Here is a 26,850-nt window from a genome sequence, read left to right as displayed (position 1 = left end):
TCCCCAGGTGACAGGATGCTGCCTGTTATGTCCCATATCTAGTCAGTAACACACTTTGTACTGTAGCACCTTTAAGATGCAATCAGTAGCTTCTGATAATGGGATCAGTTGGCTTCTGATGATGAAATCAGTAACTTGTAGTAGAGCCTCAAAAAATTAGATACAAACTCATAAATGTTCCTCTCCACGGAAATCCCCAGTAAAAGGCGAAAGATTTATACGATCTGAAGAGAAACCTCTTACTAAAGATTTCCGTGGAGAGGAACATTTATGAGTTTTGGTTGTTGTGGGTTTTCCGGGCTGCACCACCGTGGTCCCGGCACTGCAGCCCCCGACACCTCGCCAGCAGCTGCGGCCGGCATCCCCAGAGGTGCAGCACCTTCAGAGGTGTAGCAGAGGTGCTACACCTCTGAAGATGCCAGCCACAGCTGCCGGCGAAACGCCAGGAATTTTTTGAGGATCTAAATTTTTGAGGCTCTACTACAAGTTACTGATTTCATCATCAGAAGCCAACTGATCCCATTATCAGAAGCTACTGATTGCATCTACCCCCCCCCTCCACCTACATATCTGACCAGTTTCTTCTTACCCTCCATGCATCTGACGAAGAGAGCTGTAATTCTCGAAAGCTTATGCTACAATAAAATTAGTTAGTCTTAAAGGTGCTACTGGACTCTTTTTGATTTTGCTACTACAGACTAACACGGCTAACTCCTCTGGATCTATGACACTTTGTACTTGCAGCTATGTGCAATGTGCATCAGTGTATGCATCACTACAATTCTTCCAGCTAAGCAATATTTGGTAGCCCTTTATAATGCAGGTTTTCCTGTACAGAAATGAAATGGGGCTTGCAGTTTTTAATACTCTTTAACCATCCCAGCAATCGTGTGAGTCTAAGTGTTTGCTAAATAAAAATGTTTGTGAAATCGCTTTCACATTTGATTCTGGTCTGATGTTCTGTCTGGCTTTAACCTGATTTTAGGATTTCATATGCTCATGAGTATATTTAATGGTATGAAAATTAACTGATTTGGAATAAGAGCTGGAACCGAGGGAGAAGGAACACAATGCTGCAAACCAAGATGGTTGCTAAAAGAATGAAACTGTGTTGTAGTAGAGTTGCCAACTCATGCTTAGGAAAGACCTGGAGATTTGGGGGTGGAGCCTGGGAAGGCTGAAGTATAGGGAGGGGAGGGGTCTCAGCAAGGTATAATGCCACAGAGTCCACCTTCCAAAGCAGCCATTTTTACAGGGGAACTAATGTCTGTCCCCTGGAGATCAGTTGTAATTCCATGAGGTCTCCAGCCCCTACCTGGAGGCTGGCAACCCTGAGTTGTAGCCATGGACTCTCATTCAATGCACAGACTCCTAGAAACATATATGCTGTTAAGTTAGTGAAGGCTACTCTTTGACTTTTAGCTCTCTGCTGGGATATTGTGGCTCCGTTGTGACTGCATACCAAGTATTCCCAGTAGAAGCTATTATGAGAAGGAGGATAGACTAATTGTGTTAGTGCATGTCCAGTCCCATTTCCATTTCTGCGGCAGAAATGAAACACTCAGTCAATCAGCTGGAAACCAAATTCAATCAGGACCCTCTCTTATGTGAGGTATACAAGAAGGTTCTTCAGATAACAGTTTCAGGCAGCCAAGTCATCTGCAAACACGACGAAGGCCAGGGGGGGAAATAAGGCTCCAACTGTTCATACAGTCTTTGGGAAAGAGGACATTTCGTGATTCTGCAATCTGCTAGGCAATTACATTGGTCCCCTAAGCCGGTCCACCATAACACTCCAACTCCTGGGGCAAGTACAGTCCGCCAAATCATTTCTCAGCAAAATCAACATTTCTAGCTCTTCATTTAAAAAAAAATTGCCTCAAGTGTTTGTGCTACTTTTACCATAACCATAGAGAACAATTTTCAGTGGAAAAAGAAATTCTTAGGATGCGGTTCTATGTGAACTTACTTGGCAGTATGTCACACTGAATTCAGTAGAACTTGCTTCTGGAAATGGGCACTTTTGAATGCAGGGCAAAGTGTCAGTCTGTTCTTTCCTAGGCAGCTTAATTGCACCTCGATGCAAATTCAAATGCATATATTATTCTTTTTCTTTTTTTGTATCTCTGGCTTGAAATTGCATTGCTCCCCTAGTTGGAATAAAGAGACAGACACGGGCACTGGATCTAAGGGCCACTTTATTAAATTAACCTCAAAGAGAACCTAAAACATAACTGCGGCAAGGGTAAAGCGGTATAGGTCAAGCCACGGGGTCACCCCTAGACCTCCACCTTGACCTGCCTGAGTGAGCCCCAAGCATTGAATGCATCTAAGGCCGGGCCGGTGGAGCCGCCTGAAGAGACTGCTAGCTCCGCCCACCCAGCAAAGCCCGGGAAAGCTGCTTCTGTTCTTTCCCCTTCCAGGAGGGCAATGCACAGCCCCCTCCTTGAACAGCTAAAGCTGCCCAGAGGCATGACCATATTGCATGTAGAAAATAAACACTACTTTGGGGGATTTAATGAACAAAGAACTGGCTACATGGAAGCCATTCTCTGTTGCATTTCAGACAGTGGTATCCCATTGGTGGTTTCCCAGTGCTCCAAGTGAGTTCGAGGGGTGAGCTGCAACTTCTTCAATGAATGGAATCCACCCCAGGATGGAATAGGGTCATACCAGTACTGCAAACAGTCTATAAGAAAATGTTTAATGCTTGCATGATCTTGTCAGATCTCAGAAGCTAAGCAGGGTCATGATGATGATTAAAAAAACAACAGACAGATTAGATCTAAACCAGCTATGTTGCACCCAGAAAAAATGGTGCATAGCTCATTGGTGCATACGGTGCATAGCTCACCCTGGATTTGAAACAAATGGAAATTTTCTTAGTGCATACCCCTAGCAGGTAGCCATGTTGATCTACAGCAGAACAGCAACATTCAAGTCCAATAGCACCTTGAAGATCAACAAGGTATAAGCTTTTGAGAGATCTTCGAGATCTTTTCAAGAGATCTTCAGGGTATAAGCTTTTGAGAGTCAACCCTTCCTTCATCAGGTATCTGACAAAGAGAGCTTTGACTCTCAAAAGCTTGTTCCCTGAAAATCCTGTTGGTCTTCAAGGTGCTATTGGACTTGAATTTTACCATAGCCTTCCAGCCCTAAGAAGAACAGGTAGGGTTGCCAGTCTCCCAGTGAGGGCATGGGATTCCCTGCTTCCACCCTTTACTCCCTGCCACCACTCACCTGGCTGGTGGGGGGGAAGGCGTGAGAGGTGCACTCCTGGCAACGTTGCTTCCAGAAGTACTGTGGCTCGCGTGATGACATCACTCCCAGAAGTAATGTCATGGCTCTGCGTGAAGACCTTCCAAAGGCGAGTACCAGGTTCCCCACCCTTCCCACCAGGAGGGTAGGGAACCTGGTAACCCTAAGTGCAAGACACTTGGTGACCAGTTGCACACAAACTTGTACACAGATTTGTTACAAAACCATTATTGTAACTAAAAAGACCATAAATACAAATAAGTATATCAAATTACAGTAGCTGGTTAAATTTGGTGTGACATCTGAGCAATGGCTTTTGGGCCTGGACAATCAGCTTCTAACTCTTTCAGATGATTTTCTGTTTTGTTTTAAAACTGTGGTTTCTTAAAGATATGTAACAACATAGTATCTGTAGTTTTACTTCTTGCGCTTTGTTTTTTAACCCAGTTATGGACATTTAGTAAACCATTAGTAATGACAAAGTCAGTGGCTAACATTCATAAATAATATTTTTAAATGGTATTTTACATGCCTTTTTTAAAAAAATCAATCTGTCATGAATATAATTCTGTTAAATCTAACTTGCTGCAAAACATTGTGCATTAATAATGGCAGTTAAATAATTAAGTATCCATTAAAAATAAGAGCAGAAAAGTTTCATAGCCATATTTGTGATATATACAATTGGACAGGGCCATTTATTAATGTGTTAATAAAATTATGGTCATTACTACTTGGTTAATTTAACTTTGAAAGTTAACTGGACAATTACTGCTTTTAGCATAGAATCCATTACTGACTAGCAAATGAAGAACCATAACTCCATCCCAGTTAAAGTTCATTGACATCGAAACTACCAGTTGTGTTTAATGGTTTACTGAGATTTGCAGACTGCTTCACATGAATCTTGATGCAAACCAAAATGTGGGTTGGATGGATTGTAGTAGGATGCACGGTGAAATTGTCATCAAGTCACGTCATGGTGAGATGAGATCTGGTAAGACAAATAATCATTTAAAGCTAAAATATTGTTTTGGGCTCCATGAAAAGCAGATCATAAATGTGTTGTTACAATCTAACTAACAACCCATCAGTGGAGCAGCGAAAAAACAGTTTCATCATCTGTTTATGGCACCTCACCATGTGTCGAGTCAATGTGCCTCATGCAATAATTGGAACAGAAAGTAAAGAAAGTCCCTGTGTGATGCACCAAAGCACTTAGACACAGGGCTTTTTTTCAGTGGGAACATGGTGGAACGGAGTTCCGGAACCTCTTGAAAATGGTCACATGGCTGATGGCCCCGCCCCCTGATCTCCAGACAGAGGGGAGTTTAGATTGACCTCCGCGCCTCTAAACTCTAACTCTAAACTCCCCTCTGTCTGGAGATCAAGGGGCGGGGCCACCAGCCATGTAACCATTTTCTCCGAGGGCAACCCACTGAGTTCCACCACCTCTTTTTCCAGAAAAAAAGCCCTGCTTAGACATATGTGCAAGACTCTTTGGATGCTGGCCAGAAGAGCTAAGTAAATTTGCCACAAGTTTACTTTATTAGTAAGCACAAAAATCAGAGGGTTTTTAAAATATATTTTAACTGATCTCTGCTTTCTTTTGCTACTTTTTTTTACTATGTATGGAAATTGAAGGGTAAAGCCTTCTCTTTACTTTGTGGAAGTGTTTATGGCTGTCCTATATCTGTCTGTGACCTGATGAAAACAGTTAAGTGTGGTATACACAATAGGTAATTAAGGTGATATAGTTGTACAGGTTAGTACAGTTTACAAAAAATATTAGCAGCATAACTCAAGAGTCTGCAATGCCTCTGCTGCAGCCTTGCATTAAATTGTCCTTTTCCTTGGAGAGATTGGGAAAGGAAATGCAGTATATAATGAAATTCTTTCCAAACCGGCTATAGTCCTGCATAAAGCAGAGCTCCCTTCACAGTGGGAGGAGCTGCTTCGTCATGGTGCAATCTCATATCGCAGGGGAATGTGTGCACATAGCTCCAAACCTCCTTGGAGGAATGAAGGATACAAATGTACTAGAGCAGGGATGTACTAGAGTAGTCCATGGACCTGTAGGGAGCTTCAGGCATCTGTGGACCAAACATCAAAAAATGACTTCCCACCCACCCCCCTTCATTTTCCTTCCTGTTATTTTGAAAATTCTTCTTTTTGTCAAATTGTGTAAGGTATTGTTTCACTGCAAAAAAGTGTAGGGTGGCATGGGATGCTGCAGTATGGTTGGGTAATATACAATCATCATCCTCACCATGTTGTTACATCTACGGTAGAGATGGGCACGAACTGAAATACGAACCAAGATTAAGCACAAACTAGGCCGGTTTGTGGTTCATGAACCAGTGGTACATCAGATCCCATTTCTTACAAACTGGCCCGAAATTTAGACTGGTTCAATTGGTTCTTTTTTTGGTTCATTGCTGCAGACAGCCTGGTGCCAGTCAATCAGTTTCATAGGCAATAGGGGATGGACTTCCTGCAGACTTTCTGCTGACTCAGAAGTGAACTTCTGCTGGCCCAAAAGTGACCTTCTGCTGACCCAGAAGTGATGGTTTTTCTGACCTGGATGTGACATTTTCACGAACCAAATGAACCGGTTCGTGAACCAGGGACAGGTTCGTGAAAGTTCGTGGTTCGTGAAATTTGATGAACCACGAACCACATGGTTCGGCTTTTTTCCAGTTCAGGCCCATCTCTAATCTAGAGTAGTTTCCTGTTGATAGGAATTAAAGAAAACCTACCATGCCAATATGATTATGGATATCTGTCTTTGTTTACAACAGATCATCATAACTTTAAGGCAAAATTCAGTCTTTTTAAGCATTCATTGTAAAAATGTTTGTTTCAGGCTAGTTATTATAATGTTGTTTAATACTTGTGGATGCTCAATGTGAGTAAGACAAGGAAATAGCATGTATTTACAGTTTAATATAACGAAATAAAAAGTGTGCGAGAAGGCACTGATCCATCAGATCTGCAGATTTAATGAAAACCATATCTCATACATCTTTCATACACACAGCTGGCCTAAGCTTATTAATTTCATTTTTGTGCATTAACTACTGCTCTGCGTGTATGTGTTTATGTGTATTTTTCTGGGGAGGGGGTTCATAGTTGTCATCATGTTCTGAAAGGAGCCCATGACCCAAAAAAGGTTATGAACTACTTCACTACAGAGAGATAAAAGGATATTTAATATTTCTCAGGAATATGATACGTGGTATGAATAATCTACATGGCATGTAGTCTAATCTAGCCACATTTCAGAACTCTGGTGAAAGATGGCTTTGATATAATGTTGACACGTTTCCATGTTTGCAATTGATTTTTTTGTCACCCAAAGCCATTGATTGACTAATTGATGAATTTGTTGGTTCTTTTACAACACCATGTGAATTAGTGACCTACACCTAGTGGTGAAGTGGTTACCATGTTTGACTAGGAGCTATAACAACAACAACAACAACATTCAAATTATATACCACCCTTCCGGTCAACTTAACACCCACTCAGAGCAGTTTACAAAGTACATTATAATTATCCATACAACAATCACCCTGTGAGGTGAGTGGGGCTGAGAGAGCTCCGGGAAGCTATGACTGACCCAAGGTCACCCAGCTGGCTTCAAGCAGAGGAGTGAGGGATCAAACTCGGCTCTCCAGATTAGAGTCCCGTTGCTCTTAACTATTACACCAAACTGGCTCTCTAAGAGACCCAGGTTTGAATCCCCATTCTGTCAAGAAGCTAGCTGGATGATCTTTAGTAGAGATGGGCACGATCCGAATTACGATCCAAAAAACCCCACGATAATGGTGATCACGCGATCATGACTCAGCGGATCATGATCGACCACAGCCAATGATCCAGCGATCGGGAGGGGGGCTGGATCGGGGCTGGATCGTGCTCGGATCGGGAAGCCAGACACTCAGGTGCCAGTAATCTATTCCCAAGGCAATGGAGCCAGGGGAATGCCTGAGCTGTGTTTCCCCTCCTTCTGTCGCCCTGGAAACCCGAATGGAAGCCCAGCTTTCCTTGATCAGCAGGGCTTCCTTCCAACCACGGAGCAGCAAAGCAGTCACCAGTTGGGAGAAGACACCCAGGGGAGGGAGGGGGGAGGGGGTGTTCTGTAGCCATGGGCACTCCAATCTCATCCCTGCAAACCCTGATAGGCAGCTCTGATGGCCAAACACAGAAGGCCAAACACAAACACAGATGCCGCTGGCATCACCCACCGTTCTTTTTTCACCAGTGTGCTCCCTTTTGGCCTGGTGGGTGGGCACATGGGGGGTGCCACCGGCAAGCTGCCAGACCCCCTGCCCCCTGAGGGGAGGCGGCTCATCACTGTCTCCCCGTGCCCAGTGGCCGCCGCCAACACTCACCTTCCCACATAGCTGGGAGTAGCAGTGCGCCCCACTTTGGCCTCCACGATCCACGATCCACGGATCGGGAACGGGAGATGATCGGTATGGATTGTTTAGTCAGGATCGTCACCAGCACCGATCCACGATTAGCTGGATCGGCAATTTTTTTTGGATCATGCCCATCTCTAATCTTGGGCCAATCACACATTCTCACCCTAACCTACCTCACAGGGTAGTAGTTGTGAGAAAACAGAGGATAGTAGAACAATGTATGACACTCTGTGTCCCTGTTGGAGAGGATGGTGGGGTATAAAGTAAGTAAATAAATACCCTTTGTAGTAGTGAATTCGACCATTTAATTATGAATTGTTGCATAATTATTATCCAGTAAATTATAGAAATGGGAGCAAAAGTTCTCTTTATCTACTTTCAGTCAGTGGCTCTTAGCTTTTATGGCCCATGAAAACCTCCTTATTCAGAGGAAGTGTACTTCTGAAAACAGTTGTGACTGTGAGAAAGTAGCACAGAAAGTACTTTGGAACTGGTGCAACTCCGATTTCATGTGCAATTTGGGAGGGACGGGGATATTTATTCAATGAAGACAATTAACCTGCCAAACCTCAACCATCAGCAAAAATGTTCACACAAAACCACTGTTCTTCATACTTAAAGAGAACTGCTGGTGGACCATTTAACATTTTATGTAATGCCATTGCTATCTGTATAAGAGTTGCAGCTCAATTACTTAAACTTGTTCTCTTAATCTGAAAATTGGATACGATATTTTTCTTATGCTTTAGGGAGATGGCCAATATGCTGTGGAAAATTACAGTGAAGCTAATGAATTCTAGCCTAATGCTGAGCTGTGCCATTTTCCTCCTCCTTTGCCTTTGGTTGAGTTATTTCGTAGCTCTGAACATGGACTTTCTTCTTTGCAGTCATCTACTGGCCTCTTTAGACATTATACGTAGACTTGAAGGTCTGGATCAGATATGCGCTGCAGGGTCCCCTCAATTCCCGCACTCACCGTGCTAATTTTCCATGGCAGCTGTGGTGCATTTTTGCCTTCACCACCACCACCAGGTACCACTTTCCTGACATGAAACAGTCCAGAAGAAGGCAGTGTTTGTCCCATTATGGAAACCCACAAGTGTATACATATGTTTCCCTAATAGACCAAATAGTTCCCCCTCTCCCAGAAGGCTCAATGCCTTCTCCATGCACATCTGAGAGCCAAGCTACAAGTGACGCCTTACGCAGGTTGGACACTTGTCAGCTTACCTCAAGTTTTGATGGGAAATGTAGGCGTCCTGGTTTTACAACTTGGCTCTCCATTACAGCATGGTACCGCACATGTGGGAAATGAGGAGAACCTGCAACTCCCATCTGACTGTAGCGCAGATATTACCACAGTTATTACCAGAACATCAATATGGGAACATATAACACCGGTACTGCGCCAGCTGCATTGGCTACCGGTGGAGTACCGAATCAGGTTCAAGGTTTTGGTACTAACCTATAAAGCCCTAAGTGGACTGGGACCAGGGCCTAGCAGTACCTGTGGGACCGCCTCTCCTCATATGAGCCCCAGAGGACTCTTTGCTCAAGCAACAAATATCTGTTAAAGATCCCTGGCCCTAGGGAGGCCCGCCTAGCATCGACCAGGGCCTGGGCATTTTTGGCCCTGGCCCCAACCTGGTGGAATGCTCTGTCTTGCAAGACCAGGGCCTAGCAGGACTTGTTATCATTTCACCAGGCCTGCAAGACGGAGCTGTTCCGCCAGGCATATGGGTGATGCTAGGCGGTGCCCCTCCCCCCTAGTGGGGGGGTGAGATTCTGTGCCCTCCCACCCAAAATCATCTCACATCTTTATACGATCACTGTAATTTGCTCTATAGACGGTGATAGGTGAATGTATAACGTGCTGCTATGTTTTTATTGTTGATAGCTGTATTTATATGGTGCTAATATATGTTTTAAATGAATGATATGTATTATTTATATTTTAATGGCTACTGCTAATGAATTGTGTAGTGTGTTTTAAATTGTTGTGATCCACCCTGAGCCCACTTGGTTGGGGAGGGCAGACTATAAATTTAAGCAAATAAATAAATAAATAAATAAGACCGACTGGGGATCCCAGGCCCAACCTTTTTACTCCATAATGTATATACAGGCAACAAACATCAATTCCAAGTTAGCTACTTGCAGGGCTCATTTCAAGGAGGAATGCTCAGAAATGCAGTTCCAGCAGTTCCCCAAAGAGGTCACATGTCAGGTGTCCACGCCAACCTGACTCTTGGCCATTTGGGCCTGTTTCAGCCTGGATTTGGGCCGAAATGGCCCAAATCGGGCCTCTGACGGATGGCCCGATCCTGACCATTTTGGGCCCCTTTTCACCATTTTGGGCCCAATTTTGGCCCTGAATGGCCAGGATTGGTCCAAAACAGCCAGGATAGGTGATGTCAGGGGGTGTGGCATATGCAAATCAGTTATGCTAATGACACACTTCTGGTAATGTCAGGGGGCATGGCATATGCTAATGAGTTATGCTAATGAGTTCCTCCAGCTCTTTTTCTACGAAATGACCCCTGGCTACTTGTCTTACTTTCCCAGTAGTGACTGGTGCCCCCAAACCCAACACAGCGAGGATGTTGCTCACTGAATAGTCACTGTTGCGCCCAGCTTGCAAGCTTCCCCATGACATCTGATTGGCAGCTATCCTCAAGAAAGCTGAATTAGATGGGTGGACTGTCCTTGGTCTGGTCAGGCAAGAAAGCTTTATATGTAGATCTGTATAACAGTCATATTATATTGGTCATAAATTAAGTCCTATTGCATTGCTTTCAATGCAATTTGCTCCAGCTGGTTTTTTGTTGGATTAAGCCCATTTTAAAATGAAATAGAATTAAATCATTCTGATGAATGATTGGTGTACCCATCCCCCTCCCCCCATAAAACTGTTGTAAATGTAAATATTGGCATGGGCTAAAGGAAAAAAAATGACATCATCTCATTCTGGGTGTACATGATACAGAAGGTGCTCTTTACCTTATATCAAGGTTGTTGGCAGTCTGTCCAGTTTTGCTCCAGGGTGACCTTTCTGTCCACTTGTTCATCTGCTCACTTGAGACTGCTCATTGTTTTCTGACATTTGCTAAACTACAAAAAAGGATGTCCTTGGAAATTTGTGTCCATCTCTTGGGGAAATCGCTAAGACATGTCTCTGTTGTGATAAATCTGTACCAGCCAACTCAACACTAAGCAAATGTCAAGCAGTCAGAGAATATACCATGGCCAGACAGGGAAAGCCACACAATGATAAAAAAAATCATAACCTCCTCTGACCCGAATGGCTTTTCTGTTAGTCTCAATGAACATGCAGCTGTGGATCAAAGATAGTACGTAGCCCATGCTTTGATAATCAGGTGAAGGGAGGCAGAGAGCGAAAGGTGTCAAAAGGATATCGCAGAGACTGCTGAAGTGACAAGAACGGCCTATTGTCTACAAGTTCACCCAGGAGGCCTCAGATAATATTTTCCAGCTCGCGTGCCAAATGGTAGGCTCTGGAATCCGTATTTAAACAGCATGCTGTAAAGGCCATATTTTTCAGACACACTGCACATTGCTAACAGTGGTTTCCTACAAATGCTCTTGCAACTAGAGACGGACATAACTTTCCCCCACCCTGAGAAATTTTGCTAGCCTGAACTTTGGACTTCCCTTGGCGTTCTTATATGTCCCCCCGCCCAGCACAAACTCAATTGGAATTTCACTTTAGACTATATTTTGGTGGAAACTCTTATAGCTGCAATTAGAAAATTCTGTATGTTTCTCAGGAGTCTTAACTAGAGATGGGCACGAACCCGAATATGAACCAAAAAACCCCACGAACCAGCCTGGTTCATGGGTTGCGAACCAGTGGTTTGTGGAAGTTCCTTTCCATGAACTTCCATGAACTGGTCTACTGGTTCTGGTTCATTTGGTTCATTTTAAAGGGCAATGCCCCTTTCTGTGCCACTGCAAAGTGGCAGGGAAAGGGCAGTTTAAATGGCCATTTCCCTGCCACTTGGAGTGACAGGGAAATGGCCATTTAAACTTGTCCTGACGCTTGCAAGCGGCAGGTATCCTCGCCTCTTTTAATGCCTCTGAAATTGGTCATAGGGTGTTGGACAGGGCAGGATAAAAATGTTTAAAATAAATATATTGAAAACACACTGTTGTCACATTCTTGGAATACCTGCATGATGTCATGGTTTTGTGACAATAGAAAAAAGCAAGAGTCCAGTAGCACCTACAAGACTAACAAAAATTGTGGTAGGGTATGAACTTTAGTGAGTCACACAGCTCACTTCTTCACACTCACGAAAGCTCATGCCCTACCACCAATTTTGTTAGTCTTGTAGGTGTTACTGGACTCTTGCTCTTTTCTACTGCTACAGACAGACTAACATGGCTACCCATCTTGATCTGTCTCCATGGGTTTGTGAGGTTGTGGTAATGTAGCAGACAGCATGCTTCAACTCATGTGTGTTTTGGAATTAGAGGATTCAGTTCTCTTGGGGGGTTATTAATTCTCCTTATTTTCCATTTAGAATCTAGAGAAAGGCCACAATTTTATAATGACTGCTCTTTGGCAATGATTGACTGCAAAGGGTCTTTGTGATCCTGAGCTAGAAAGCATCACAACAGTGCTGATAACATAGACAGAAATAGCTCATTTTCTATTAATCATGACTGTTTCTTGTTATGTTTGTCCCAAAGTTAATGTGACACCATGTCTAAAATAAATCGCTATTGTGACTGCACTTCCTAAGTGATAAGGCAATCCAGTCTTGGCCATTCGGAGCAGCATTATTCAGTGTCTCTGATGATAATGAGGCAACTTTGAGATAATTACTATGGAATTAGCATAATACGCCACAGTTTCTTGAGGTCCTGCTTGTGAAGTGATAAGTGTAATGAAATAATTGAGGTTGTGGGCACAATAAGGCAGTCACCTCTCTCGGTCCCTCTTTAGAGCACATTTTTCACCTCTTGTCCCTAATCCTGTGGGGTATTGCTATCTCCGGGCAAGCACAACCCTCCGGAGTTGCATCATTGTGCTCCACTTGAAGGAGAGTGGAGGAAGTTCTGAGAATGCTTCAAGTGGCTTTTCATGCTGAATTTTTCTTCAGCAGTGCTTAGAGGGATACAGAATAACAGAAGGTTTTGGTGTTATAACAAGTGCTGGGAAGCAGATGAGCTGGAAAGCATATGAAACTGCCTTTTAATGAGTTGGTCCTTTGATCCACTGACTCTTGTAGTGGAGAAAGCTCTCTGCTTTCTTGGACTGGTCATTCCCAATACCTATGACTTTTACTTCCCAATTGCCCGGCAGGGAATTTCCTACTTCAAGCCCCAAGCTCCTACCCTTAAGAAATTGAGGAACAGGAGGAAAAAATGTCCTCAGAGTGATGTTCTAAGGATTTCCCCTGGTCTCTATGATCTTTACCATAGAGATTAGAGGAAATTACTACAGCATCACCCACAAGAGACATCACATACTACCCAAACTTCATCCTCCCACAGGCACTTCCCCTCAAATCTCATGGCGTTTTCCTAGACTTTGTTGCGAGCCCTACTGCCCCTTGAAATGGGAGATCCTAGAAATTGAATTCAGGATTTAGGATGACACTGAAAGTCACTAGTTGTATAATCCCATTTAGCCTAAACCCAGTGGGCACAGACTAGAATAACTCTGTATTGGATAGTGCTGTCACATACCTGCTTATTGGCATTTGGTATAAGCAGGGACACTATTTATGTAGGGAAGCAGTTACTAGTGACCCATTCCTGCATTTAAGACAGTTTATAATTATAATCTAGGAACCTTTTTACGAGTCCTTCGAACTGAAAGATCACTATTATTAAAAAATTGAACGAAACAGGCCTATGTAGTAGGCATGCCCGCCAGATAAACATTGCTGTAGTTTTTTGAAGGCTTAAAAAGAAACATAACGAATCCTCCACTGTACCTTTTACAACATAATCTTGATTATATCTAGGAATGGGCTTTTGACCCCTCGTCTTCCCCTCTTTATATCTGAAATCAGGACAGGTCTGCTCCAAACATCCTCCTAACCATGCCATCCCTACAAAGTTCAAGGTAGGGTACAGAAGAAGTGCGTTGGCAGACCATCTTGGATTCCAGGCAGTAACAATACAGGAGGTGCGCATTGTATTTGGGGAGGGGTCATGGCAGAGCACCCCTGCTTGGCTTGCAGAAGGTCTTGGGTTAATTCCCCAGAATCTCCAGCTAAAAGGACCAGGCAGTAGGTGATGTGAAAAGATCTCTGCTTGAGACACTGGACAGGTGTTGCCAGTCTCAGTAGACAATACCGGCTTTGAGCGACCGATAGCCTGATTCAGTATAAGGCAGCAGGATTTTTGTCCAGTGGCACCAAGAAGGTTTTCAGAGCATAAGTTTTTGAGAGTCTGACATTCCTTCTTCAGACACAAGTAGGAATGGAGATCCCTGAGCCTTTATATTCCAGTCAAAGCTGGGTGGGATATTACAAGGGAGGGCATCAGGATGTAAAGGTACAATGCAGCTTGATTAGAGCAGAGATTGGCATCTGTAGTGAGGTAAGAATCCTAAGTCTCTGTTCAGCCTCTGGGGGTCCATTTTTCTGAATTTGTGAATGAACTTTGTTTCAGCAATCTCACTTTGTAATCTCCCCTTGATGTTTCTCTGCTTGAAGACAGCCACTTTTAGGTCAGCAATGGAATGTCCTGGAGGATTAAAATGTTCTCCCAGTTGTTTTTGTGATTTCTAATGTCAGATTTATGTCCATTTATTCTTTTGCATAGGGACTGACCTGTTTGTCCAATGTAGAGAGTAGTAGGGCATTGTGGACACATGATAGGAAATATATAATGTTGGAAGATCAACAAATGGATGATCCTGAGATGATATAACTGGTGTTCTTAGGTTCAATGATTGTGCTACTGGAATATATATGGGGACAGAGTTAGCATCTCAGTTTGTTGCAGGCTCTGGTCCCAGAGTCTGTGTCAGTATTGGGAAGTACATTATTGTGAGCGAGAAGGTTAGGGGGCTGTGTGTGGGCAAGAAAAGGTTTGCTCCCAATGCTTGTGAGAGAAGACTATCATTGTCCAGCATAGATTGCAAGTCATTGATGATGTGTTGAACTGGTTTCATCTGAGAACCTATAGTGTTCTGTTGTTCTTTCGTTTGGACCTGTCTTGTGGTAGATCATCCCTTGGTATCATTCTGACTTTGTTGTTCTGTTACTACATTAGGTGTAGTTCCAAAAATATCTGTTGTAGATCCTGTAGGTGAGAATCTCTGTAAAAGAGATTAGAACAGATGTGGTTGTAACGTAGAGGTTGCCTGGAGATGGTGGATTGTTTGGTTTGTTTAGGGTGGTGACTGGAGGTGGGTAGATATGTTTGTTGATTGGTAGGTTTCCAGTATAAGGTGGTTCTTAAGGATCTGTCATGTATTTGTACAGCGGTGTCTAGAAAATGTACTTCCTGTGTAGATTGATGCATGGTCAAGTTAATGTTGGGGTGGAAGTTGCCAAAGACCTGGTGAAATTTGTCCATTGCTTCTTTCCCCCATGTCCAGATGATGAAAATGTTGTCAATAAATCTCAGGTACAGGAGAGGTGTTAGCAGGAAGGAGCTGAGAAAGTGCCGTTCCAAGTCAACCATGAAAATATTGGAGTATTGCAGTGCCGTGCAAGGGTTGATGGCTAGGCCATCGATTTGAAAGAATAAATCTTCACAGAATCTGAAGTAGTTGTGGGTGAGAACAAACTGGCAGAGCTTCGTTGCAAGGTCAGCTGTGGTGTTGTCAGTAATGGTGTTCCTAATGGCTTGTAGTCCATCTTTGTGGGGGATGTTGGTGTAGAGAGACTCAACATCCATGGTTGCCAAATAACATTACCCAGCAGATTGTCAATTGTACTTTTTTCAGAAAGTCTGTGGTGTCTCGCACATAACTGGGGGCATTGATCGCATAGGGTCTGAGAATGGAGTCCATGTACCTAGACATCTCAACAGTGATGGTCTCGAGGCTCGAGACAATAGGGTGTCCTGAGTTTCCAGGCTTGTGTATTTTGGGCAGAAAGTGCCTGGTCAAAGTGATGTGTGATGTGTCCAGATAGATTTGTTCCTGTAAGTATAAGGTAGTATAAGGCAGCTTCATATGCGTTCATCATGTTCTGCTACCTTAGCTGAGTCCAAGATACAGTGCAGAAAAAGAAACTCTGCAGCCCACCTTAGACCCCCACCTCACTGAAACCAGCACAAGAGGTAATGGCAGGTGTGTGCCACACCTGTCACTTCCCAGGTTGCCATCCCCCTGCTGGTTTGCTGCCCCAAGCAGTAGCTTGGGACTCTTAGGTGATGAACTGGCATATCAACAAAAACAGGTTCTTTTCAGATTTTGTCTTTGACCTCTACAATTGGCTGTTAATCTGTGCAAGAAAACGACTACCTTGCAGGCGGCAATTCTAACAGGTGAGCATTTTTGTTGCCCTGATTAACATAAAATGCCTCCTAGTAGCTAAATCTGACAAGAGGTCTCTCTTGTTGCTACACGGGCCCCAGCTGCAGTCTGAAGGATGTCAAATGTCAGTGATGAAAGCTGAAAGTAAGTTCTCTGATGGTATAAAAACCTTTCCAGTTAAAATGTAATTTAATAATTTAAATCGTTTGGATTGGTTTAGTAAAGAAAGAGTAGCCCCTGCCTTTTCTTTTGTTTCATAGCAATAATTTATGATCTAGCTCACCGGCTGATATTTAAAGAAAAGAAAAAAATTGTGTTCACAAGGCAGAATTTAAACCCAAGGGGAAAATGATTCCATGGCAATTCAAAGCGCCCCCCCCCCCATTTCATCTTGAAAATAGTTAGGCCCACATTTCTGAGGGACCCACTGCTTACTTCACCATTCTGACAATTGCCATTCCATCCATCTGCACACACACACACACACACACGCCATCAAAAAAGGAAGAAAAGGAATACTGCTGAGATTTCGTTGAAAGCAAGTAACAAGTCTAATGGAGTGGTGGAAAATGCCATCAAGTCATAGAGACTAACAGAGGTAGTTTGCCGTTGCCTTCCTCCCTCTAACCCTGGTCTTCGTCGGAGGTCTTCCATCCAATTACTAACCAAGGCTGACTCTGCTTTGCTCCTGAGATGTGATGTGATTGGGCTTGCCAGGGCTATCCAGTTCAGGGTAACAATACTAATAGCAACTAAAGGTAAAGGTAGTTCCCTGTGCAAGTGCAGAGTCATTACTGACCCATGGGGGGATGTCGCATCATGACATTTTCTTGGTAGACTTTTTGTTACAGGGTGGTTTGCCATTGCCTTCCCCAGTCATCTACACTTTACCCCCAGGAAACTGGGTACTTATTTCACCGACCTCAGAAGGATGGAAGGCTGAGTCAACCTTGAGCCGACTACCTGAACCCAGCTTCCACCAGGATGAGCAGAGCTTGGCTGCAGTACTACAGCTTACCACTCCAAATTTTCACAGCATACAAGGAAATAAAACAAAACTGTGGGTTTACTTTTGACTTTACAATAAATGTCTCATTGTGGGAGGATAGATTCCCAACCACTTTGAAAGAGGCAGTTGTGAGATCTCTCCTGAATAAACAACTAAACAACTACCTCCCAATGATTAACTTTAATAAACAACTACCATCCAGAGACGAAAGTTATATTCTTGGACAAGGTGTTCAGGCAGGCAATGGTTAAGCAGCTTCAGGCAGTCTTGGCTTCAATCTGGATTCAGATCTGGCTTTGGGATGGAAATGGCCTTGATCGCCCTGACTGATGACTAGAAGTGTGCAAAACACAACAACAAGCTGGAATACACCTGGAAGTTGCTGGTTCAGTTCAGTAAAGCAGCTTCTAGAATGGTGAAACAAATTCGAGAAATGAAACTGTAATGATCCCCCTCCACCAAAAAAAGCAATTTTGCTCTAGAGAGGTGAAACTGACTGAGCCTTCCAACCTTTTAAAACTCAGCCTCCTGGCTAACGTTGCATCTCCCTTCACTTGAGCATCCTCATGTAATTCGTCTCATGTAGAGAGACTCTTGGTGCCTACTTTACTTTCTTGTAGGCACCCAGGCAAAACACATCTTCTTATCCAGGCTTCTAATTAGAAGTTTTACCTTCCCCGTTTTTTTAATATTGTGTTTTATGGGGTGTTTTTATGCTCTTTATGCCCAGTGACTTGTTTTTATGGTGTTGTGTTGTTTTAATTGTAAGCCACCTTGAGCAGGTCTCTGAAGAGACAGTACAGAAATACCTTTAAAAAATAAATACAAGAAATCTTGTGTAAGAACATAGTGGTAAACACAAGCCAAGCTGAACCAAACCATTCAGGTTGGTAGTTTCTCTATGTCCTTTCAAAGCAGCCAGCCATGTCATTCTGTGGCTACGAATGTCATGCTTCATGGTAACGAAGATCCCTCTAGGAAAAGAGTTAAATGTTACCTTATAATTATGATACCCGTGACTATAGCCTACAGCTGATGGCTGATTTGACAGCTAATGGAGCATTAGGATGTTGAAAGCCTCTAATACTTTAGCAAGCTAGGCATTAACTGCTCCACATGAGAGGTCTAAGGGGATTATTACTGGTATAAACCATATTCAGTGATTTGTAGCTGAATTTTTTTTCTTGACTCCATAGAATAGGAACTGTGGTGCAGCTGAGTTGAAAATGCGGTAATTCTTATGTGATTAACAAGCAATTTTCCACTAGCCACTAGGCTGGACATGTTCTACAGTAGATGGGCAATTATTATTGATGTCATCGTTGGGGGGATTACTCTTTCCGTTAACGTGAACATCTTTGGGTCCTTCTTTTGTCTTTAGATGACCCGTACTCTTACCTAGAGTGAATTTTTGTACATTATTTCCCACAAATGTTATTTTATAAATAAGCTGAGTGCAAGGTTGAATGACTTTTGTGTGAAATTAAAAAGCAGGACCTGATTTTAATTAGCATTTTTGTAAACAATTATGTAACTGAAAGTCTTTGGGTAGGGCTATAGCTATTTTATACAGGAGTGCAAAAACATGCTCCCGCCATGATAGCAGCAGCAGCAGCAGCAGCAAGCATCTTGGGAATGGATGAGAAGAGAATCCACATGCCTCAGATTTTGCCACTTGGATGCATTTTCTGGACAGTAAAAATGGGTTGTCTGTATGCTGCACATGTTTGAAAATGCATTTATTTATTAGCTTTCTTGCTTGGTTTTCTTGCTTTGCTTTGCTTGCTTGTTTGTTTACTTCGTTTTGTTCTGGATGACTAGTCAGTTCTGATTCAGATATCGGTGCGCGCTTAAGAAGCCCCAGACATCTAGTTACCTTTCCTATTTCACATCATTTAATTCCTGGCAAGAGGCACACCTCAACAAAGCTTTTGGCTTGTTATGGGTATAGCACAACAAGTAATACTATTAGAGAAACTTTGTTACCATTTATTACAGCATAACTATTTTGCATCTTTAACACTGACTAACAGTCGAAACACACGAGATGAAATACCTAGATTCAACTCGTGTTCTCTTACCTAAAGGTTTGTCGGGAAGTGTAGGCGTCCTTGCAGCTTAAAGTTTAGCATTTACAGAGCAGCAGAGAGGGATGTGCGGGGGTCCTTGCAGCTTAAAGTCTCCCGGTGCAGCCAGGCGTCGCTCTGCAGGGCCAGGCCAGGTGAGGGGAAGGGAAAATGCCGTGATGCACCTTGAGAGTGGGAGGAAAGGTGCCCCACGCCTGCACTTCCCTCCTCGCTGCTCTGTAAATGCTAAACTTTAAGCTGCAAGGATGCCTGCACTGTAAATGCTAAACTTTAAGCTGCAAGGACACCTACACTTCCGGGCAAACCTTTAGGTAAGAGAACACGAGTTGAATATAGGTATTTTGTCTCATGTGTTTTGAGTCTAACTCAGCAGAAAATTGGACCTATTAGAAAATTACACTTATACAAATAATTAAAAGCAATTACATGAGTTCATAAAAAATATCTTACCCCCCAAAAGCAAGTCACAAGCAAGGAGCCCCTTCTAAGAAGAAGCTTCCAATCAATTCAGCTTCCCGTATTTATAGGTTTTTAAAATAGTCACCTAACTATAGCCAGCATGCTGAAGTTAAGCAGGTCTGAGCCTAGACAGTGTTACCAGAATTGGTCTCCTTGCAAATAAGAGAATAGTGGGTGAATTAGCAGCACGGAAGACAGCTATGCAAGACGCAGTAACTATGGGATCTTTTCCACCAATTTTTACAGAGTCTCTTCCCAGAGAGCAGATGAGGCTGGTGCTTTAAGTTCAAAGGGCAATATTTTATTAAAAGAAGAAAATGCATACACACACAGGAGTAAATAGTAAAAACGGTTACGCACACACAGAGTCCTAGGAAGCTAGTCAGAAGTTGGAATAGAGGAAGGGAGGGGGAAAATATATCTACTTATCCTAAAGAGTAGTCCAGTCCATGGAGGGAGAGAGTAGCTTCAAATGTTCAGCGTCGTCAGCCAAGAGAGCAAGAGGCTGAGAGCAACCTCAAGGGAGCAGCACTTCAGATCCAATAAAAGGGTGCATGATTTGAATGGAGCCAGGGCACTACTCTTATAGGGTAAAAGTGCCCTGATGTGGGAGAACCCACCTAGCCGTTGGAACAAAGACTCCAACAGTCAGTTCTGGGAACAACAAAGGTTTGATTACCTTGATTGCTAGCTGCCAGAGTGTGTGAAAGAGAATGCAAAGTCTCTTCTGGGACTGCACAAAACGGGCAGTTCATTAATGGAGTTCACCGGAGCTGATGAATTTAGTTGGGGAAAGTACCTTCCCAGGAATGAATTATAAATACTTATGAATGCTGATTGATTTTCTCCTCAATCATGTCCAGGAGATCTCATCACGGAAGGAGGGAAAGGAATGTGTTAAGTGGGGTGACTCTGCGAGACTTTTGTTGCACTGGATTCCTTTCAGAACTGGGGAGACTGCAAAACTAATCACCACTGGTCGCTCTGCATTTACATTTGGCATTCCATTCATGCCTGTGTCTCCCAGGTGGAACTCAGCAACTACTAGCTGGAATTCCCCTGTTTGCAGGCCAAACTGCCATTTTAATCCAGGGGCCTTGTGATTTTATATCACAAGTAGCCATGTTAAATGGATATCAAAGATGGCGGAGGCCGGGCCAGCTGTTTACAATAGGATTTGCATGGGAGACTTCCTTGGAAACCTGGATGTGCTGCTCTGAGTTTCATAATGCATAAATTCTGAATTTTAAATACAATAAATTAAATGCTTCCTGGCTTACAAAAGGAAGTGCACATGCTAACTTCAGTGGGTGTGAGGTGGGAGACAAGGAGTCATTCTATTCCCCTGTTATTTAAAGCAAAACTGGGAGGGCTCTAAAATTTGCAACAGCCCTCTTCTGTCTTGTTCATCACTAACTCTCAAGTCCATACATTCTGCAACCACAGGTTTAGATTTACCTATACATAGATGATTATCCAAATTTGCTGCCCTCACAGATTTTTTCTTGAGTACAGAGTTTAGCTTCTCTTGGCATTAATCTTTGCCTGGACAAAGAAGTTTATTTTTTTTTTCCAACTTGGAAATCACAAGGCCCCAAGGAAGCCCTAATCTCAAACGGCAGTTTTTTGTTCCAATTATAAATCACAAAGCTACTGCTATCCACTCAACCTCCATCTTCCAATGGTACTCTAGTAGCAGATTATAGCAACTTGGCAAGAAAAGGGCAGAAAACAATTCAGAGTGCTGAATTTTGTTGGGTACATGACTAGAGATGGGCACGATCCGCATTACAATCGAAAAAAACCCACGATAATGGCGATCACGCGATCGTGACCCGGCGGATCATGATCATCCACGGCCAATGATCCAGCGATCGGGAGGGGCCTGGATCTGGGCAATCGGGCTCGGTTCGGGGATCCAGACACTCAGGCGCCAGCAATCTATTCCCCTGGCAATGGAGCCAGGGGAATGCCTGAGCATTTGCCCTCCTTCTGTCGCCCTGGAAACCTGAATGGAAGCCCAGCTTTCCTTGATCAGCAGGGCTTCCTTCCAACCATGGAGCAGGAAAGCAGTCACCAGTTGTGAAAAGACACCCAGGGGAGAGAGGAGGAAGGGGGTGTTCTGTAGCCATGAGCACTCCAATCTCATCCCTGCAAACCCTGATAGGCAGTTCTGACGGCTAAATACAGATGCCCAAACACAAACACAGATGCCGCCGTCATCACCCACCGTTCTTTTCTCACCTGGAATACCAGTGTGCTCCTCTTCGGCCTGGCGGGCGGGCACATGGGGAGTGCCACTGGCGAGCGGCCAGACCCCCCACCCCCTGAGGGGAGGCGGCTCATTGCCGTCTCCCTGTGCCCACCAGGCCCGGCGGCTGCTGCCACCACCCACCTTCCCACATAGCTGGGAATAGCAGCGCGCCCCGCTTTGGCCTCCACGATCCACGATCCACGATCCATGGATCAGGAACAGGAGATGATCGGTGTGGATCGTTAATTTGGGATCGTCGCCGGTGCTGATCCACGATCAGCTGGATCATTATTTTGGGGGGGATCGTGCCCACCTCTATACATGACGACCCAACCCTATGGAGAACATCAGCATGAAACAGGTTCTCATTTGAATTATCTTCTTCTCTTCTGTGCACAGAGATGGATACTGGCTTATTTCTTATGCAGGTCTGGTTCACAGTACCTTTTCACCACATAGTCTTGAGCTTGTGTATATGTACATTAGAGGTGCACACTAAAAAAAAAAATCAAGTTTTGAATCCAGAAATTTTGAACGAACTATTCAACGTTATTGTTTGTTTCTTTTTTCTGGATGGGGCGTTGCCCACTCTGCTCTCAAATTCGTTCGTTTTTTTCGTTAACATGAGTTCTGAACCCATTCTTTGCAAAATGCCTTTGAAGGCTTTTGCGGGCAGCTGTTTTTGCAGTTAATGGCACCAAAATAGGACAAAACACGGTCATCTCTCTAAACCATTGACTGAGTTTGAAAGCACACACAATGCAGGATTCTGTGTTTATGAGAATGCTCGAGGAAGGTGTCAAGGTGAGTGTTGGCTGAGCATGTGCATGCTGCTCTTTCCAGGGGGGTGGGGTGGGAAATGAGGCTCTGGGGCAGGTATTTTCACTCTTAACCAAAACCCACATTGATTTTTAGTCCCTCTCTCTCTAAACCATGAATCCACCAAGTTTTTCCTCAATGACACTACATACACACAACAATGGACCCTGAAGAAAGTGAGTGTCATCAGGAGCAGACACTATGGCAGGAAACTGGTTGGCAAAGCAGTAGCAAAGTGGTGGTGGTAGACAAGCAGGAGAGCATTCCAACCAGTGCAGCAGCGACATTAAAAGAACCCTGGTTTATATTCACTTTTTAATTTTTCTATAATGCCAATAAATTATTACCTTTGCATCCTGCTGTTGTCTGTTGCTACCATGAGTCTCTCTACACAAGAATTCTCAAGTGTAGAGAGATGCAATGTTAGCCAGGAAGCATAGTTTAAAAAGACAGAGCCAACGGCTCTGTCAATTTCACCTTTCTACAGAGCTGGCAAAGACAGAGGGTTTATTAATTTCCTCTTCACCTGACAGAGCCTTCCGGGAGGTGAAGAGGAAATTAACAAACCCTCTGAGGAGCAATCTTTGCTGGCTCTGTCTTTTTAAACTATGCTTCCCAGCTAGCATTGCTTCTCCCTACACTTAAGTGTTCTCATGTAAGACATCTCGTGTAGAGAAATTCCATGTTTCCTTGTGCTTTGCAGTTTTGTTCACACAATGGGGGTGAATCCTTCTTGTTTTGACACTCAGCATTTTGTTGCAAAATGGGGTGTTCTCACATTAATTGCCACCAATCTCCATCGCCCAAGTGCAGGCAGGCAGAATGATTCATCCCGCGGCTTTTTTGAAGTGCAGAATGTATGGTGCAAGGCCTGGCCCTGGACCTGCCTTTCACCCTCCCCTTTATTCCCGTGCATACTGATCAGTAGTTCTTGAAACCACTGCTGCCTCAATTACTGATTCTTACCCTCCCTGCAGACACAACCGTCTACAGAGAGCCCTTATTTTAAACAGAAGTTAATGAAAGTTGACTGGAAATGTTGTCATTGTTTCAGTGTGCCATTGTTTATGGACTCTATCTCAGGCCAGCATCAAAGCCGATCGTTAATTTAAGAAGCTTCATTGCTCTGTGCTGCGGTATAATTAATCCATCACAACAGCAGGCCCCTATTGTCACACTATTGTCGGAAGTGGGTCATGAGCAGAGTTTTTCATTTGCAGGCCCTTGACAATGAAAGTCTTTGCCTGTTGGAGTCACAAGAGGAGAGCTGTTCCTTCTTGTTAAACTTCAGATAAAATCTTCCTTTAAGAAAGAACGCTGACCTGATTAAAACATTACCTGTGTAGTGTGGTTGCCACAACGTATACTCCAACCCTGGATCGTGGAGGTTTCTAATGGAAAACCAAGCAGGTCACAGGAATGTCATACTGATTTCCCCCACCAGCATCTCTTTTCCCTGGATGCCAACAGCACAGCTATGGCAAGCTGGTAATTAAATAATTTCTATGCTGGTTTAAATTATGAATATTCCACTTCTGAAGTTGCATACGACAGGGACAACAAAGAGTAATTAAAACAACAGAAAAAGCATTGCAATAAATATCTAATGACAGAATATATATCTTAAAAAACAGACCATGGTAGGTCAAATATTGCTCCCCATGAATCAGTAGTTCAAACTCTTTAGTTCATCTGCCAAATACCCATGAAAATAAATGCTCCAGAAGTCCAGCAAAGGGGAGCATTATGGCAGCTCCTCCAGGTCATCCCAGATCTTTGGGATCACAACAGAAACCTTTCCAATCTCTATTTTGCCATTTCTATAGAAATGGATTTGAGTAAAGCTTTACTAAGGTGGCCCCATGGCGCAGAGCAGTAAGCTGCAGTACTGCAGCCCAAGCTCTGCTCATGACCTGAGTTCGATCCTGGCGGAAGCTGGGTTCAGGTAGCCAGCTCAAGGTTGACTCAGCCTTCCATCCTTCCGAGGTCGGTAAAATGAGTACCCAGTTTCCTGGGGGTAAAGTGTAGGTGACTTGGGAAGGCAATGGCAAACCACCCTGTAAAAAGTCTGCCAAGAAAACGTCGTGCTGCGATGTCCCCCCCATGGGTCAGTAATGACTCGATGCTTGCACAGGGGTCTACCTTTACCTTTACCTTTACCTTTACCTAAAGCTTTACTAAAAGAAATCAGCTGTGTGTGGAGGGGGGGTCATAAAAGATATATGGTTGCCAGGCAGTGCCTGGCAGTGCCTGACAACCAGCAAGGGGGGAGAGGCAGCAATGCAGGATAATTTTTTTTAACATGACCTTTTGTACTTACCAGTTCTTACCAGAAGTGACAAAAGGTAGCTCTAGGAATCGCCAGAAACTCTATGATTTTACCATACCTTTCATCACTTCCAGTTAGAACTTCTGGAAAGTACACAAAGCTGCATTTTTTAAAAATAATTATCCTTTCACTGCCCCCCCTAAGCCACAGCAGACAACAGAGGCTTAGCTGCCCTATACATGGAGAGGCAGCCTCCACTACAGAAGCTTTTCTTCCAAAGGAAAGGTTACCTCTGACGAAGGCAGGCTCCTTAAGATGGCAAGGAAAGATTCAAGTTCTGCTGAGCAGAGAGGAAGAATGCAAACCTGACTGTCAGAGTTCCACTACCTATTATTTTTCCTGTTAGCTGGTGAGAAATGTGTGTCAGTTCATAAGAAAACATTTATCTCTTCTGTACCTCTCCGCAAAACCGTGTGTGGGTGTGGGTGTGGGTGTGGGTGGGTGTCCGAAGACAACTCAGAAGTAAAAGTCAAACTTTAGAAAAAAGTAATCTATGTCACCAAACCAAGCTGCAGAACATTTATAATGTCAGCGTGGTATAAGAAGTGGTTGTCAATCTGGCCTTTCATTTCCTCGGGGACTGTAATTGCATGCTGACTTTGAGAGACTCGAGTTTTGTTTAAGTTTCTGCTTTCTGGGTCTACTTGGTAAACTAGGCCAGGGGACCAGGGGCTCTAGTCATTATTTCTTCTATGGCAACAATGAAAACAAACACTGAAGTAGAACAAATCTCTTCACTGTTTATGCAAGTGTGTCTCATTTTATTCTCTGAACACATGCTTTTATTCCTTTTCCTCAACAAAATTTCAAGGAAAAAAACATGAATCAGTATATATAATACAATTGAGCCTTCAATGAACCTCTTCAGATGCTGTCTTTGATTAAACACATATTATTATGGGCTAGAATCACTGACACATTTCAGCAAAGCTGTGCTTCTCCTGTGCCACAGAATGGCAATCCACTTGGCTTGAAACGATCCGTTAAACTGGGTTTATAGCTGCTCTGGGTTGCAACTTAGAAAGAGTACGCAAGCGATTAGTCTCTAAGTGGCTGGTATGTTGTTCAATAGGCTTGCAAGTGCCCTGTCATTCTACAGGGGAATCTGATGTGATGGCAAGGATCCTCAAAGTAATATGCTGATCGAATTAAAATGTTCTGGCCGTCAGATGGAATACCTATTTTTTCAGAATTTGTCGAGCATTTTTTCATTGATTTCTAAAAATATGGATGGCAAAGGTAGCTGAGGCTCCTTGTCTTCACTTTGGTATCTAGGATTGCCAACTCACACTTGAGAAATACCTGCAGATTTGGGGGTGGAGTCTGAGGAAAGGGAGGGAACTCAGCAGAGTATAAATACCATAGAGTCCACCCTCCAAAGCAGCCATTTTCTCCAGGAGAACTGATTTCTGTAAGCTGGGTGAGCTTGTTCATATGCTTTTCATATGTAAGTTGCTTTACACCAGCCCACATCTGAATATGAGTTTGGCTATCATGGGCCCTCCATCTACAGCAAGATACTCACGCCTGCCCAGAGTAGTTTTATAACTCTTCTTAGAAGTATTTTTAATAGTTTTTTATTTTTAAAAGTGCCATTCTGCTTTAGAAGTAAAAAATTTCACCATGACATTGACTTGTACGTAGACTGCAAGAGGAAGCAACCAGAGACAGGAAAACACAACACAGAGATGCCTCCCACCACAGCAATGCTCCCCTCCCTCCCTGCATCTTCATCGTA

At 43.5% G+C, this 26,850-nt stretch overlaps 1 protein-coding gene and 1 non-coding gene across 2 annotated transcripts in view; one reads left to right on the top strand and one right to left on the bottom strand.

Annotated features, from left to right (window-relative positions):
- The window catches only part of CNTNAP2 (contactin associated protein 2), a 1,091,545-nt gene that overhangs the window by 746,259 nt on the left and 318,436 nt on the right, over window positions 1–26,850 (top strand). The gene's annotated exons all lie outside the window — the stretch shown is intronic.
- Window positions 127–244, bottom strand: LOC129338094 (U5 spliceosomal RNA). The gene has a single exon (XR_008597882.1). It is a non-coding gene; the product is annotated as a U5 spliceosomal RNA (small nuclear RNA).

This window comes from Eublepharis macularius, chromosome 11 (assembly GCF_028583425.1).
Source record: "Eublepharis macularius isolate TG4126 chromosome 11, MPM_Emac_v1.0, whole genome shotgun sequence".
In the NCBI taxonomy this organism is placed as follows: Eukaryota; Metazoa; Chordata; class Lepidosauria; order Squamata; family Eublepharidae; genus Eublepharis; species Eublepharis macularius.
Note: the sequence above shows the minus strand (reverse complement) of the source record. Positions and strands in the feature narration are given on the sequence as shown.